The sequence below is a fragment of the Patella vulgata genome, chromosome 9 (assembly GCF_932274485.2).
Source record: "Patella vulgata chromosome 9, xgPatVulg1.2, whole genome shotgun sequence".
Taxonomy (NCBI): Eukaryota; Metazoa; Mollusca; class Gastropoda; family Patellidae; genus Patella; species Patella vulgata.
This window is the reverse complement of record NC_065887.2, coordinates 39,170,378-39,186,977: the sequence shown is the minus strand read 5'-3', so window position 1 is coordinate 39,186,977 and position 16,600 is coordinate 39,170,378.

Sequence of the window (16,600 nt, the reverse complement as noted above, 5' to 3'; positions counted from 1 at the left end):
CGTTAAACCCCATTTCTCTCACTCTCTCACACCGAGCTCCACCCATTATGTCTTATTAACTGTCGCCATTCTGATTGTGGTAGACATTCGAATATTACTTTTAAAATATAATTTTGGTCCATGTCATATTGAAAGATCCACCTATATATTATGCTATATATACTATATATAAGAAAACGGGGGTGTAGCTGATAACATACCATACATTTTTTATATCTCTGACCTTGAACCATATTTAATTGTAGTAAGTAAAATATGGAGAGCAATGGTCGCCAAGGTAAAGAAGCTCAATGGTTCCAAACACCATGTTCCAAAAGAGAGAGGGGGGGGGGGCTACTCGCCCCAAGAGAGAGCGAGTGTGAGAGACTGTTCTCATAAAGAAAGAAAGCAAGAGGCATTTCGCATCAAGGGAGAGCGAGGGCGAAAGACGGTTCGCATCAAGAGAGAGGGGGAATATATAGGTGAACTGAATCAAGAATAGTATCCTGACCATTTCAAACATATTTGATAGTTTTTCTTACTACATCTATATACAAGAAACCCATGGTTGTCAGGTAGCTTCTCTGGTGATTCCGGTCATAAACGAAGATATGAAATGAAATGAAATGGGGTTTAACGTTCGACTGTTCTGCTCCGAACTGGGCTAATGAAGACGGGCATACGCTACAGTGTGCTATGAGGAAATTTTGCTCGGGCAGAGCGGCATTATGACCTAATCTTATATCAAATTTCAACTGCCAAGGGATATTTACTTGCACGCCAATCTATACAAGCGTCCTCGGGGTTTCGTTCCATCCGAACGACTAGACAACTGTCCTTGTCAGGCCCTTCGTTCTGCACCACTGACAGGAGAAACCACGATGAACTTTCTCGGCCAATGCAGAGATCGAATATGCGACATCCAGGCTAGCGCGCCAGTGTCTTAGTCACTTAGCCACCCTGGCCCCCATAAACAAAGAAGGGTTGGAAAGAAGAGAAACGGGTTTTAATGTTTTACTTTTCTGCACCGATCTGGATAATGAAAACTGACATACGCCATAGTGTGCTATAAACGAAATTGTGCAGGGACCGGAATTAAATTGACCTTTTACGTCATGTCCATGTGTAACGGGAACTCTGTATTTCCTCCGATCCGGACGACTAGAGACGCACCCCACCCCCATACCACACCCCCATACCACACACATACACCCGGTCCTGTACAACAATAAAGGGAAATCACTCTATTAAATTCAGATGGAGCTTTCTCTGCCAACACCGATGTCGGAACACTGGACCTTCTGGTCAATGAGCTAGCGCCGTAAGAGAACGCGAATATGGTGCTAGCTTCATGGAGTAAAAATACAACAAACGAATAAGGCAAACCCGAATAACGGCAGTGAGTGGACTCGACATAATATGAGGATAATCCCGAAATGGGAGCGGTGAATGGTACTTATTCTTTTTCTGCTCCAACCGGGCCAATTGATTCCGGACAAATACCGTGCATTATGCTATTAGGGAAATTATGTTTTAACAGTGGCCCTCTTTTTACTCTTATGTCAATTTCCAACCGTCAGGGATCTTTGAGATGCTGCCACGGGACCTTGGTTTTTTGTCCTTTGCCAACAACTAGAAAACTTCTCTACCAGCATTGGGATCCTCCCACTGTTAAAGACCCCTATGTGCAAACAAATTATTGAAATCGAATTGAACAATATGCTAGTCCCGAAATGACCCAGGTTTGATCGAATGGACATCCCCTCCTTATCCGCTAAAAGAGATGATTATCTTATTGATCTGATGTCACGTGATAATACCTGGACGAGTTTATTTATTGATTAGAATAATTAGCCGATACAGCAGAACTTCTACTGACGTACATCGTATATTACTTACCATCATTTAAACATGGTTGATGCCATTGAATTACAAAGGGTAGCGGGAAGGGGATCAGTGACATATCCGTGCAATGCTAGATTTATCTATAGACTGGGCAGATCGAAGCCTAGGACCACATGGTCTAGGGGGCCCGTGTCCAAGGTGTATAATATTTTTATACTGTCATATTCTTACACGCACTGTCAACCTCTTCGGCTTCGCTCAATTGTGTTTAAAACACACTGTCACCCGGGTAGGGCTTGGGACAGGCCTAGCCTAGCCTAGGACATCTCTTCATCTGAGCCTGACAGCATTTAGAGAATGGAATAACGTTTTAGTTTTACGTCTCTTCAGCATGTACAATACCTACTCATGTACACCTGTCAATGGTTCTTTTACGTGTATGCCAGTGTGTACGTGGGTGGACCCGGTGAAGGTACTTTGCGGCACACGTGATTAGGCACCCGGGTCATTCTTGTACTTTTTCTGCACCATTTGGGCTAATGAAGACCAGAATGGTCACTTGTAACGAAGGGTGAGGAGAGAACGGGGATTCTACACCAAGTTTCCAAAGCGATGGTGTAGTCTTTAGTTTTAGTTTCTACGTGGAGACCGCGGTGGTGACGCAGTGAGTACGGCATTGACTGACTAAACAGTAAGTACCAGGGTTGGACCAGAAAGTTACCAGGGCTTCTTCAATGCGGTTTCCTGGAGAAATGACATGCGATACAAGAGTAGGCCGTAGCTGTCCGGGTAAAATTACACTCATGGCAAAATATATGACATTTGATCTTCTGCTCGTTAGCCCGGTGGGACAGCGAAGAGATTTTTTTTTTAAGAAATGGGTTCAAAGTCCACTAGGTCATTTTTTTTTATAAACTATATTTTATTCAATAAGAATGGGATTGGGGAACAGGCTAGGCCTATATCACCCCTCTCCCTTCAACAAAACGATATAATTACAATTAGTTTACTTAATTAAATACATGTATATAGTCGAAACTATTCATATTTAGTTATTAATTATTAAAATTCCGAAAGTATACAATAATATTTTTTCAAATAAATAGGTTATTTGAAATACTAATTTTGGGTTACGGCCTGAAAGTGTACAAATATGTTAACAGAATCTAGTGATGGTAATGATAAATGACAATTTCAGTACTTAAAATTTCACTAGGTCATTTCGGGACTAACATTATGGTTCAATTTTATTTCAATAATTAACTTGCGGGTAGGGGTCTTTAGCAGTGGGAGAAAACCGGGGGATCCGGAGAATACCCACGAGGGGTTGGACAGGGGACCCTACTACTTGTCACGTACAACCGAGGAATCAAGACCATGTCAGTTGACTCATTGACTGACCTTATGACACTAGTCGACCATCCATCCCTCGGAGGGTGATAGATTAGTTAAGTAAGAAGAGGAGAAATGTTAAGTCATATATCAGAATAGATCTATATGAGATAATAGTAGGGTAATCAGTATAGAGTCAGTTATTATGTAGATGATAATAATTGTAATATTATATGACAATAGCCAGCAACCATTTATACCCTGTCACAATATCTTTAAAACATTTATCGCTTCATCATTCTTATCGTCTTATTAAACCGCCTCCATTTTTGTTTCTCGTAATAACCAGAGGCCACAACAGTCGAGAGGACGTTGTCTGCGATATAATGAAATGAAATGAGGTTTAACGTCCTACTGTTCTGCTCCGAACTGGGCTAATGAAGACGGGCATACGCCATACAGTGTGCTATGAGGGAAATTTTGCCCGGACAGCGGCACTACGGCCTACTCTTATATCGAATTCCAACCGTCAAGGGATCTTTTACGTGAATGCCAATGTGTTCACGGGACCTCGGTTTTTCGTCCCATCCGAACGACTAGACAGCTGTCCTTGTCGGGCCCTCTGTCCTGCATCACTGACAAGGGAGAACCACGCCGGAAAATCTGGATGAACTTTCTCGGCCAATTCAGGGATCGAACACCCGACTTCCAGGCTAGCGAGCCAGCGCCCTACCCACTTAGCCACCGTGATCCCCCTAAACAGTAGCAGTAGTAGTAGTAGTAGGAGTAATAATAGTAGTAGTAGCAGCAGTAGTAGACGGGGTCGGAATGTCCTAGTGGTCTAGAACTCTAGGTGACATGTCAACTCTGACTTGCGATCGTGGTTTCACTTGTTAGTATCATCGTTATTGCCCCACTGCTTTTTTTATATATTTTTTACAAAGCAGCGAAGCATTTGCACCACTACTTACTATACTACAATATCCCGGTGGTGGTAATAGAAGAACATGTAGGAGTAGTCGGACAGCCAGGAAATTGGGTTCTCGACAAGCTTGTTATCCTGATGTGGACAAGGAGGGCATTCATAACTTTCAAGCCCGGACCCACTTGTCGGGGTAGAACCGTCGGGACTGACAACGCGCAATCAATGTCGGGTGATACGAATGAATTAACTTGGGTGCAAATGTTGGCATGTAGAAGGAAATTTGGCAGATTGGTTACGAAGTAGCGTGGGTGAACACGCAGCATCATCCGCCCCCCCCCCCCCCATCGTTGCCTCCTCTAGCACTGAGCACAGTAGAAAAAGATATGAATATGTTAGTCTCAAAATACTATATATACTATACTGACGAAACGTTAAACTCTGTAGTCATTATATTACAGCAGGAAATGAAATGGGGTTTAACGTCCTACTCCTAATGGGCTAATGAAGACTGACATACGCCATGCAGTGTGCTATGAGGGAAATCTTGCCCGGACAGCGGCAATACGGAATACTATTATTTCGAATTCCAACTGTCAAAGGTTCCTTTACGTGCACGCCAATGTGTACTCGAGATCTAGACTTTTTTTTCTCATCCGAACGTCTATACGTTGTCCTTTGCCAAGCCCCTCGCTCTAGATCACTGACAAGGGGGGGGGGGGACCAATCGGGAAAACCACAGGAATCGAACAAGGGACCTCCAGGTTAGCGAGCCAGCGTTCTACCCACTGAGCCACCGTGGCTCCCATATAGGGCTTCAAATCAATATGGTCGACAGTGGGTGTTATACCTTTTGTAACTGATGACTATATTATTTTGTCATTAGCTCCTGGACTAATACTTTCTTACAAGGGTTCTTAAACAGGCGAGGGTTGGGTGGCATAATGGTTAGCGCGTGCGCGTAGTATCATAAGATCTGTCATTGAGTCAAATGGCGTAGGGTCGCCCGTCCAACCTCGTGGTTTTTCTCCAGGTCCTCCGGTTTCCTCCCACTGCTAAAGACTCCTACGCGCAAGCGAATTATTGAAATAAAATTGAATCATATGTAAGTCCCGAAATGACCTGGTTTGTTTCTGGGGGAGATTGTGATTCCCAGACTAGTGTTCCCCTCAGAGGTAGGGGAAGGGATTCTATCATCACGTCTAGATATGGCATGGAAGTCCAGTGCCCGTGTATCCTTCAAATATCAAGGTTCGGTCAATTAGATGGCTAGACCCCATCATCAAGTCAACACATGGCATGAGAGGCATTTTACACCCATTGTATTCGTATACTTAGGCCAAGAGCATCGAATATCAGCCACAGGGTCGCGAATGTCATTAACTTGTAGAATAAATCAAATGTGAACTTTATGAACCTTGTTAATAGTTGATAAACATGCTCGACAGTGATATGGGATGTCCGAAAACTTCGAAGTTGGCCGAGTGAATTTGTGTTAACACCGGAAACTGGTTAGACGGACCGAGGGCTAATCAGTATTAATGGTGAAACAATGTAAATTACAGCTAGTAAGGTACATAAACAAACAATTATCTTAATTACATCCTTCGACTAGAAATGTACACCGCATACATAGAGCAGATAATGTTCATAATGATTGGCAGATATCTCAAACGCGTTACCTACTTGACGTTGGATGGCCGAATGCTTAGCGCATGCGCGTTGTATCATAAGATCTGTCATTGAGTCAACTGGCGAGGTTTCGATTCCCCGGTTGTACGTGACAATTACTGACTGCATGTAACGGAAGTAAATTCTGAAAACGATGAAGCAATAATCAGAGATTTTTCGTTAAAAACTGATATTTTCCTAAATATTCTTGCGATTGTTTTTCCTCGGAAACTTGACATGAAATGGAACCTAATATTTTTAAATCAAATCTTTCCATGAAACATAATAAAATGAATGAACGGGTCATCATGCCTTATGAATGAGATATTGTCTGAGACTAGGTAAATGAAATGGGGTTTAACGTCCTACTGGTTTGTGAGACTATGTGTATTAGAAGTAGACTGTACTGGTTAACATCTTGTTATAGTTGACATCTTGACATGAACAAGTTGATCTAGGTAGACATCATGAGTCATATTGACACACCACACATGTTCAACATATTAATCACATTACACGTGGTCCTGTTTAAAATATATTCAAGTTAAAGTGACAGACAGAGAGAGAGAGAGAGAGGGGGGGGGGGGTAACGTTCACTCGACACAAACTAGGTCATTTCGAGACTAACACATGGTTAAATTTCATTTCAATAATTCGCTTGAGCGTAGGGGTCTCTAGCAGTGGGAGGACATCGGGGGACAGACGATCCTACTCCTTGTCACGTACAGCCGGGGAGTCGAAACCATGCCAGTTGACTCAATGACAGACCCTATGATACAGCGCGCATGTGCTAACCATTCGACCCCCCCCCCCCACACACACACACACGTGACTTAAAGATGCATTATGTTAGATTTAAACAAAGAGCTGACCGTTCTTGCTAGAATACTTAAAAAATACATAATGAAAAATTTAAATCCAATAACTGTATTCTGAGCGAAGTTATGACTGGAGATGTAGCGTAGATCGTTTATTATCGTAGCAACGGTACTTAAAAATCGAGAATAACAAAGTCTCGATTATCAATTTTTTCAATCTCGCGGATGTTCAAATCCATATAAATCACGACCATCCAATGCTGTATAGAATTGATTATAGCCTTGTCATGTAACTATTTTGTACGAGCCCAAAAACACATTTATGTACAGCCCAGCTGTTTATTATTAAGAAAATATCAGTCTTTGATTTGCGGTTGTATTATTTCTTTTTTTATTTACGGTGATCGACTTGTGTTAAGCGGTTGGAGTCGTGACTTCTTTGAAACGGTTGTACGTGACAAGGAAAGGAATAGGTTCGTGTATATCCCGAAATTACCCCCCCCCCCACACACACACACACACACCCACACACACTCTCTCTCTCACTGGATAATATGTAGCGTATTTACCATACCAGCTTGAAACTGAAAAAAAAAACCAACATGTTTTCGTACAAAGACAATTAATGGCCCTATTCATCATTTCACGTGACTAATATTTGTTCGTTTCAAATGCTTTGATTTACTAATGCATATTTGATGTCAACTTCTTTAGGCCATTTTAATTCTTTATTAACTAGTTTTATAACATGTTGTTTCAGAAACTATTTCAAATGAAATGGGATTTATATTAGTCGATATTTTATTTATCAAGTTGGTTCTCTTTTATATCAGTTTTTTCATTAAAACACCATGTTATAGGCAATGAAACGAACTTCCTACTTTCAGCACCAACTGGGCTAATGAAATGAAATGGGGTTTAACGTCCAACTTTTCTGTGCCGACTGGGCTAATGAAGACGGGCATACGCAATAGAGGCGCTACGGCCGACTGCTTTCCGGAATTCCAACTAGTCCACGTCAATTTGTACACGGGACGTCGTTTTTTCGTCCCATCCTAACGACTAGGCACTGTCCTTGCCCGGCCCTTCTTCCTGCACCACTGACAAGGGAACACCGCGATGGCAAAATATGATGTGACATGAATATTTTAAAATGTTTTACGTTTCTTCACCAACCGGTTCAGTGTTCAATGAGGGAAAGTTTGCCTTGGCAGTGGCATTTCAAACTGTCAGTGGACGTTTAAAGTGTTTCCCGCTGGTATACACGGGATATCGGTTTATAGTACCACCCGAACGACTAGAAACTTTCCTTGTCAGGCCCCCCGAGATGGGGGCGGGGGTGGGTGGGTGGGTGGGGGCAAGCTGGGAAATCCCAAGGAACGGGATACCCTGGTCAATGAGTCGGCGCCGAATGCAAATAGAATACTTAAAACTGGGAATAATTTAAATTCGGTTTTGCGGCACCCATTGCTTTGTTAGAGCACGTTATATAGTCTCTAATTTGGGAAAATAACAAGTTTTCCCCGGCTTAATCTAGATAAAAATATATATCAGCAATGGGTAATTTCCAGGCTTAATCCAAATAAAAATATATATCAGCAATGGGTAATTTCCAGGCTTAATCGGATTAAAAAGAGACCCATCAAATGTCGTCTGCAGTGGATACTTCAAGTTTAGTTCAAGCGACTATGACATATATTGAAAACTTTGGTTTTGGTGTGTTATGTAATAAAATGTATCTATCTATCTGACCTTGTAAATAATGAAATAATATTCCATTTAGATATTTGACAATTTTGTAATTTGTAAGGAATTCCGCAATCCCTTAAATAATGACCAGAAAAATGAAATGGGGTTCAACGTCCTACTTGTCTGCCCCTGCTGGAATAATGATTAAGGCCATGCATCATACAGTGTGCTTTTTGTGAAACTCTTATTTCGCCTTCCAACTGTCAATGGTGGTGAAATACTGACCCTGTCCACCCCATCCCATTAAAATGGATTAAACTACAATTGTGTTGTATAATGTTGAACATGTGAAGGGAAGTAACTCTTTTTAAAGACGCCTCCACTCTTTATGTTCACCAACAATATTTCACAATTATTCGATAAAAAAGTCTTTGAGGGTGGGATGGAGGTGACATGAAATGACATGAAATAGGGTTAACAACCTACTGTTCTGCCCCGACTTGGCTAATGAAGACGGGCGTACGCCATACAGTGTGTTATGAGGGAAATTTTGCCCGGGCAGCGGCACTATGGCCTACTCTTACATCGAATTCCAACTGACTCCGTCCTGCACCACTGACAAGGGGAAACCACGTCGGGAAATCCCGATGATCCTTCTCGGCCAATGCAATGATCGAACACGCGACCTCCAGGCTAACGAGCCAGCGCCTTACTCACTTAGCCATGGTCGCGCTCTGGGCGTGGTGAAAATAGCAACAAAGATACAAATACAGCATTTTTTTTTACAACGGGAACAGAATATCACACATCTACATAATTACAACAGCAATACGGGTACTTAAACTATAAAGAACTAGTCTACGACAGGAACACATCTGAACTCCGGTGAGTCTATACATTCGTACAAGCCTCTCTTCTCCTCCCTGCTCCTCTCTGTCTAACTGTCAGTGAACTCCTGATTATATAGCGTACGATAATTAGCGAAAATAGACAAGAGTGAATCATCATATATGGTATTGTTTATTTATCTGATTATGGTATCTGTAATTACACTGCATATTTCTTTTGAAGTGATGAAGTTCTGCCGAGTGTTATACACAGATCATGTGTAGCTGGTAAAGGACATATTGAATTAATTAGATGTTTAATAAGTCCGTGCCTTAACAGAAGTTTATACAGAGGTGAAACGTCAATATCATATATTATCAAAACTAGCAGAGGTCATGAAGTTCTATTCACCTAATCTAAATGATCGTTAAATTTGAAGAAAGGTATAGATCACTTTGTCAAACGATCCGATATGCGTGAATATCGAAAGGAACCAAGATCTTTGGGATATAATCATATAGTTTAAGTTTCACCAAAATCGGACAACTGTGATCTCTAGCGGGTCCACAACCTTGGTATTACATACTTTTACACTCTCTGCGTTCAAGGAGCGGCCATTTTGTAGGGCAGTTTCAAACCGTACGAAATGATCGTCAGGGTGGAACGGTGGTATATTTTACGATTTTTAAAATCGGATAAAAATTGTGACCTGTAAGAGGGTCCACAAGCTAAAATCGCGATTCTTTTCATACAATCAAGGGTCATACTTTGCGTCAATATGGAAAGGAACCGAGATCTTTGGGACATAAACACGTGTTGCAGTCCGATATGCGCGAATATCGAAAGGGACCGAGATCGTGAGGATATAAACCTATATTTTAAGTTAAGTCAAAATCGGATAAAAATTGCGACATGTAGTGAGTGGCCACAAACAAATTGTTGACAGACGGACGGACGACCGAACGGACAGGGGCGACGACAATATACGTCCATATAAAAACACAGATAAAAGATATTACAGGGGAAAAATGAAATGTAGGAATTAAATTGATAAATAAGTAAAATGTAAAACATAAAATCATAATGAAAGATAAGAAATAAACAATCTGATTAATATTTCATTTTGTTTTTTATACTTTCGATGGCCCACACTACATGAAGATCTGACAAGTTATTTTGAACTTCACGTCAGGGGTCAAACAAGAGGCTTTTGACCCTATGACCTCAGACATTGATTAATCAATCAGCGTTGACGTTTCTAGTGGTTTACCCACATGTCCGTGCATAAAAAAGCCAGGAACTCGCCGTAACAGACCGTTTAATTGACTAATTCCCCACATCAAGTAGAACGCCTGTCATAGAACATCTCTTGCAGACCCAAGTGTAGTAAAGACAAGTAAATCGAAATTTTGGACTAAAAAACGAAACGAAATAGGATCTGTGTTTTAATCAGATTGAAGAAATATATTGCAATATAAGAACTGATAGTTTGGGATAAAAAAAAAACCTTCAAGAAGGATAAGAGGGATAAGACTTCATATCTTTATCAATAAGTAATTAAACTTGTAATCATCGGATACTTTATTATCTCTTATGGTTCTACTGGGGGTATTTTAATTACTGTTTCCAACTAGCTTTTCAGAAGACAATATTTAAATAATTTAAACATCACAAATATTTTTACAGATCATTTAGAAGGCAGAATTGAACTGTAATTTTCGCAAGGCAGGAATAAAACTGAATAAAAAATCTCCTGTCAACAATTAAACTATCGAAGAACATTAACCGTGACTTAACCTGGGAAGTAAATGAATAAAACATACGGGGTTCAACGGGTGATCATGGTTGGTTATTATCGCGTGCAAATCCCAGGAATTGTTTGCATAGAGAATGAAACAGTCGCCATCTTTAATTTAACTATTTTTATGAAATGACATATTTCGAAGATCTAGTCATAAGTACCCATTTCTTTTTATTTTCTTCTCTAATTGGAGAAAATCATAATGGTGTTCGTAGGGCTAAATAAATTGGTTAAGGCCAGCTCAATTTTCCACAAGGTCGATGAGATGTAAATAACGTTAGGGCACGTGAGCGAGATTGTAGGTTAGGTTTAAGAATTTGGGGGAGAGGTTAAGTCTCCACATAAGGGTAAGCATTAGGGCCTGGTCCAGGGTTAGAGTTGGGATTAGCGTTAGCCTGTTGACATCTCGTGACCTTTGACCAAACTTGAAGTTGGCCTTATCAAATAGATCTAACCGTGTGCGTAGATGAATTTCAAAAATAGCGTTTCTAGGCAACGAAAACTTTGATTTCACAAAATGAAATGAAATGGAGTTTAACGTCCTACTGTTCTGCTCCTAACCTGGGCTAATGAAGACGGGCATACGCCATACAGTGTGCTATGAGGGAAATTTTGCCCGGACAGCGGCACTACGGCCTACTCTTATATCGAATTCCAACTGTCAAGGGATCTTTTACGTGCACGCCAATGTGTACACGGGACCTCGGTTTTTCGTCCCATCCGAACGACTAGACAGCTTTCCTTGTTAGCCCCTCCGTCCCGCGTCACTGACAAGGGAGAACCACGCCGGAAAATCTGGATGAACTTTCTCGGCCAATGCAGGGATCGAACACCCGACCTCCAGGCTAGCGTCTTACCCACTTAGCCACGTGATCCCCCTTTGATTTGACACTTGATATCGGACTTAAAGAAACCGCAAATTAACAACCATAAAACCTTAGGTTATATTCATTATAAAGTGATATACTTACAATAACATTGAATATAATTCATACTAAAGATAAACGATTAATACAAACATAGATCCTACTTCATGAAGTCATAACATGGACATCAAAGGACTTAAAACGTCAATGATGAAAATAGTCGTAATTGTATATAGTAGAATACATAACATTATTATAATAAATTGCAAGATACGCCCATATTTTACAACAGTGGGAAAGAGAACAAGCTAAAAAAAAAAACGAAACCATTTTCCGTACAATCAAGGACCAAAATCCAGGCAGTTACTGACCGATTTGCGCGAATATCGACAAAAACCGAGATCTTTGGGATATAAACTTATATATCAAGTTTCGTCGTAATCGGATAAAAATTGTGACCTGTAAAGTGTTCACCAACAAATTGTGGACGGACGGACAGGGGCGACGTCCACATGAAAAAGTGGGCGTATAAATACCAATTAAATTGATAACATATGAACATTAATTCACAGGGTAGGTCGTGGTGCCGATGTCCGGGCCATATTTCTCTCACAGCACAGTCGGCACAGAAAAGTAGGACGTTACACCCCACTTAATTTCATTTTTCATTTATAGTCGAGGAGATAAGAGTACATTGTCAATACTCAAAACTAATTGCAAACTATATAAATTTTCCTCTGTTACACTCTGCATCTTAACATATAAAATAAATCGACGTCGCTAGAACATATATATACAAGTAAAACAAATATGTCACTATAGTTACGTTAAACTAAGGCCTTTATGGGCTTCCGTAGTCGGGAATTCGCAAAGATGTAGCAGACAACATAAATCAACGTAAATAATGTCAACAGAACACCGTAAAGCCGAACAAAATCATCTTAATTACTTTCAATAAAATGGCAATTGATGAAATAATGCTTATTTAGTTAAAAAAAAACAAGTAGGTTCACAATCCGTAAATGTTTTCAATTTTGATAATATCAATTCAGACTGGAAGTGACGTGACGTTACATGAGTAGGCCTAACTAGGCCTTGTCAATGTTGATGCACGCACATCATTCAAGCAGATTTATGTGAACCTAGCATACAAAATTTGAAATATTTTATACAGATACGCGTTTAATTTCAGACAAAATATGTAAACCATAGATGTTTCAATGACGTGCTATGGCGTTTACCCGGAAAAAAATTCTATAGTGGCCCAATCACGGAATAAATGTTTTTGGGGGTTTTTTTTGTAAAACAGTGAATTCACGAAGTACGTATATACAGGAGCTGATCTAGACCATAATGGCTCCTATCTTGAAAAGTCCGCAAACTTGACTGGTCTAAAGAATGAATCCAAGTTTTTTATTTAAATACACAACCTGGGTCGAACGGAATTTAAAATTAAAGTTGCGTAACAGTAATATCGAATGAGTATCTCGGATAGAATTTTCATAGCACTCTAGAAATACACTATTTACTAATGTCCAGACACAATGGTATATATTTCCGTATCGTTAGGACTAAATATCAAAGCAAATAACAGACCATACTGCACATGAATACATTACAGCCAAACCAAAATGTTAAACTAAATGCTATATTTATCTGCATTAATCTCTCGCATGACATCTGTCTCAGAGATAAGACCCATGGTAACTGGTGTTCTATGACGAATAAGCATACCCTACCTCTTGTTTGACACTCTTCACAACTTGTAGAATTGGGGCAGGGTTTCTCAATATCGATTTATATCTCGCTGAAAATGTCTGCAGATATGTACTGGATAACTGTTCTTACCTCAATTATTGTTCTTCCAGGCGTCCATTTAACCGTTTCAAACATACCGTCTGAGTAGATGAATCCAGCCCACTGTTGACAAATTAATTCGTCGGCAACGAGTTGAACAGCCCCCTTGTTTGTAGTGTCCAGTATTATGAAGGTTGAATTGATCAGGTGGATGTTGTTGACATCAACAGTCTGATAAGACAAATCAAGATGTTTCATAACAACCTTGAGAGATGTCCAACTCGTAGCAGCTAAATACAAGTCATCAACAACACCCCAAGTAATTCCATCAAACGGATTCAGGGTCACAATCTTCGTCCATGGTCGACTCTCAACGTACCATATTACACCTTCTCGATCCGAAAACCCATACATGTTTAAGTCCGATTCCATGGTGAAGGTGCACGAACTGATCGTCCCAGTTGAGGAAACTCTTGATCTTATGATCTGAGCCTGATTAGCATCCCATAGTGTAAGATTAAAAATATCGACCGTTACACCCGATACCTCACCATTAGCCAAACGGACATCATGTAGCATGGATATCGTATCGCTGACTCTTACCTTTATGGGCTTTCCGTTCCGAGCAGCCGCCTGTAGATAGGATTTAGAGCCACTGATCCTACGACCAAACGGATCGTGTGAATAAGCAACATTCCAGCCAGAGTCTATGTACCATGACGAGGCCATCGTAGATGATTTTGATCCAGTTTTGTATTCATGTGAGATACGATTCCAGCGCATAAATGAGCTATACCCATTGCTTCTAGTGATTAAATTGTACCAGTATGTGGGAGTTATAAAATTGAGCCATAATTGGCTTAGGGAGGGTACTATATGGACGTTTATGATAGAGTTCTCAAAATAAACATATTGTGAATTAAGTGAAAACGCATCAAATGCAATACGTAAATCCGAACCATTTTCCAAAGCATCGCGACAAACAGAAACCGATCCATTTGTAACAACACCGCCTGCATTTACAGTTAGCACAGGAACAGGTTCGGCTGCGCTGGAACTTGACCATTCTAAGTCGGCATTGGCTGTGGTTTTTGTTTCTGTTGATGAGTTTAATTCCCCAACCAATGATGCAATCTGTTTATTTGAAATTTGTTTTATAACACGCATAATGGTCTGATTTCTTCGATCATTAAAATCTACAGAAATATGATCATACGTCTGGGCCCAGACATTTTCAGAATCCATCCCTGTTGCCATTATAGAATAGATGGTATCATGACCTGTTCCTATCACATGAATCTTGTGTCTTTTCTGGCTCTTAATGGCGTGCGCGATGTTACCAATGCTACCAAGTTTAATGCTGCCATTTGTACTCGCTGAATAGTGTTTTTGTCTTGAAAACTTCTTACAACAACCTTAAAAACCAAAGAAAAATATATATCTGGACTGAACGGACTTGCGGGCTAAAGCGACAATACAGTGGTACAGAGGGACTGCAGACAAGAACGGAAGGATGTTACACAAATGTTAAAGATAATTTAGCTGTTGGCTATGAGCCTCCACCTTAAACAACCCTCTGACATATGCTTATATATCCCCCAGTGGAAAGGTACTTTAATATTTCGATAAGCTACGATGTCATAATACAGACCAAATTGTCATCATTGATTTAATATAAACCAGCGGTTTCCAAATCAAACTTTTTTCGAATCAAATGGAAATTTCTATTTGACATATTTTTACCCTCTTGCGGTTAATCGTTGCCCATGAAAGCCATTTGTTCTTTTTATGGTTTGCACGAAATTTATATTGGAATGTTATAAGTGTTTTCATGAAGTAATAAAGGTACTCACTTGGAACAACCACGTCACAGTCGGGTCCTGAATAACCTGCAGGGCAATGACACATACCATTGTAAAACATGCCATTATTTGTACAACTTTTCTGAAATTTTTTATTGTAAACTATTAATTACACATTAGCCTACACAGAATTGTAAACTATTTAACTGTCACAATATCATGTGTACATCTAACAATGTCTTATGTCTTGTGACACACTTTGTTACCCCACAATCTGGAGGTCCCGTGTGCGATCCCTGTGTTGGCCGAGAAAGTACACCTGCGTGGCTCCCCCTTGTCAGTGGTGCAGGGCGGATGGCCGTTGGGATGGGACGAAAATCCGTGTACGTAAAAGAACCCTTGACAGTTGGAATTCGATATAGTAGTAGAGCCGCTGTCCAGGCGCAATTTCCCTTAACACGCTGTATGGCATATTTCCGTTTTATTAAACTACATTTTATTTCATTTGTTATAGATCCCGCCTGGAGCGTGTCGAAGTAAACTTCAACTGATAAACACTCTTTTTTCCCCGCACAAATTCGACAATATTTTTATTGTACCTACAATTCCAAACACATACACGGTGTTCGTTTATAATACAAACCCATATATGTAAAATCTACAATAATACATACCCGTACAATAAGTTTACATTCACTAGTTGTAGAATTTCTAACAGAAACATGATTCAGTACATTTCCTTTAACATGAAAACATTGTATTTCGCTGGCTCTACAAACCACTGCTGCATCGCATTCTGGGTTTTGTAAACACGTTGAAACACAAAATAATGCACTTGCGTTTTTCAACCAAGAAATAATTTGATACGACACCGAATCCACATCAAAATCCTTCAGCTTTAAAACATTTAAGTCAAAATGTCCAATTGAGTTACTAGCACAAAAGCTAAAAATGCTGTAAAAATTAATAATTTTTGAAATAAGCATCTTCAAATGGTATTTACACTTGGTATACAACCCTGCCTCTTGCTTGCAGAATAATCGGATACCTTCGCTTTGAATAAGATATATTCTAAAATGCTATAAATATTTTACCGATTCCATATTATCTCTGCAGCGATCCGGGTAGTTATGGCACTGGCGACCAATCAACGAGACTCCTGGAACGCCCAAGGCGGGAGGGAGGACTCACGGACATTCTTTTTAGTAAACTGCTGACATTAATGTCCTTAAACAATAATGGGAAAAAAG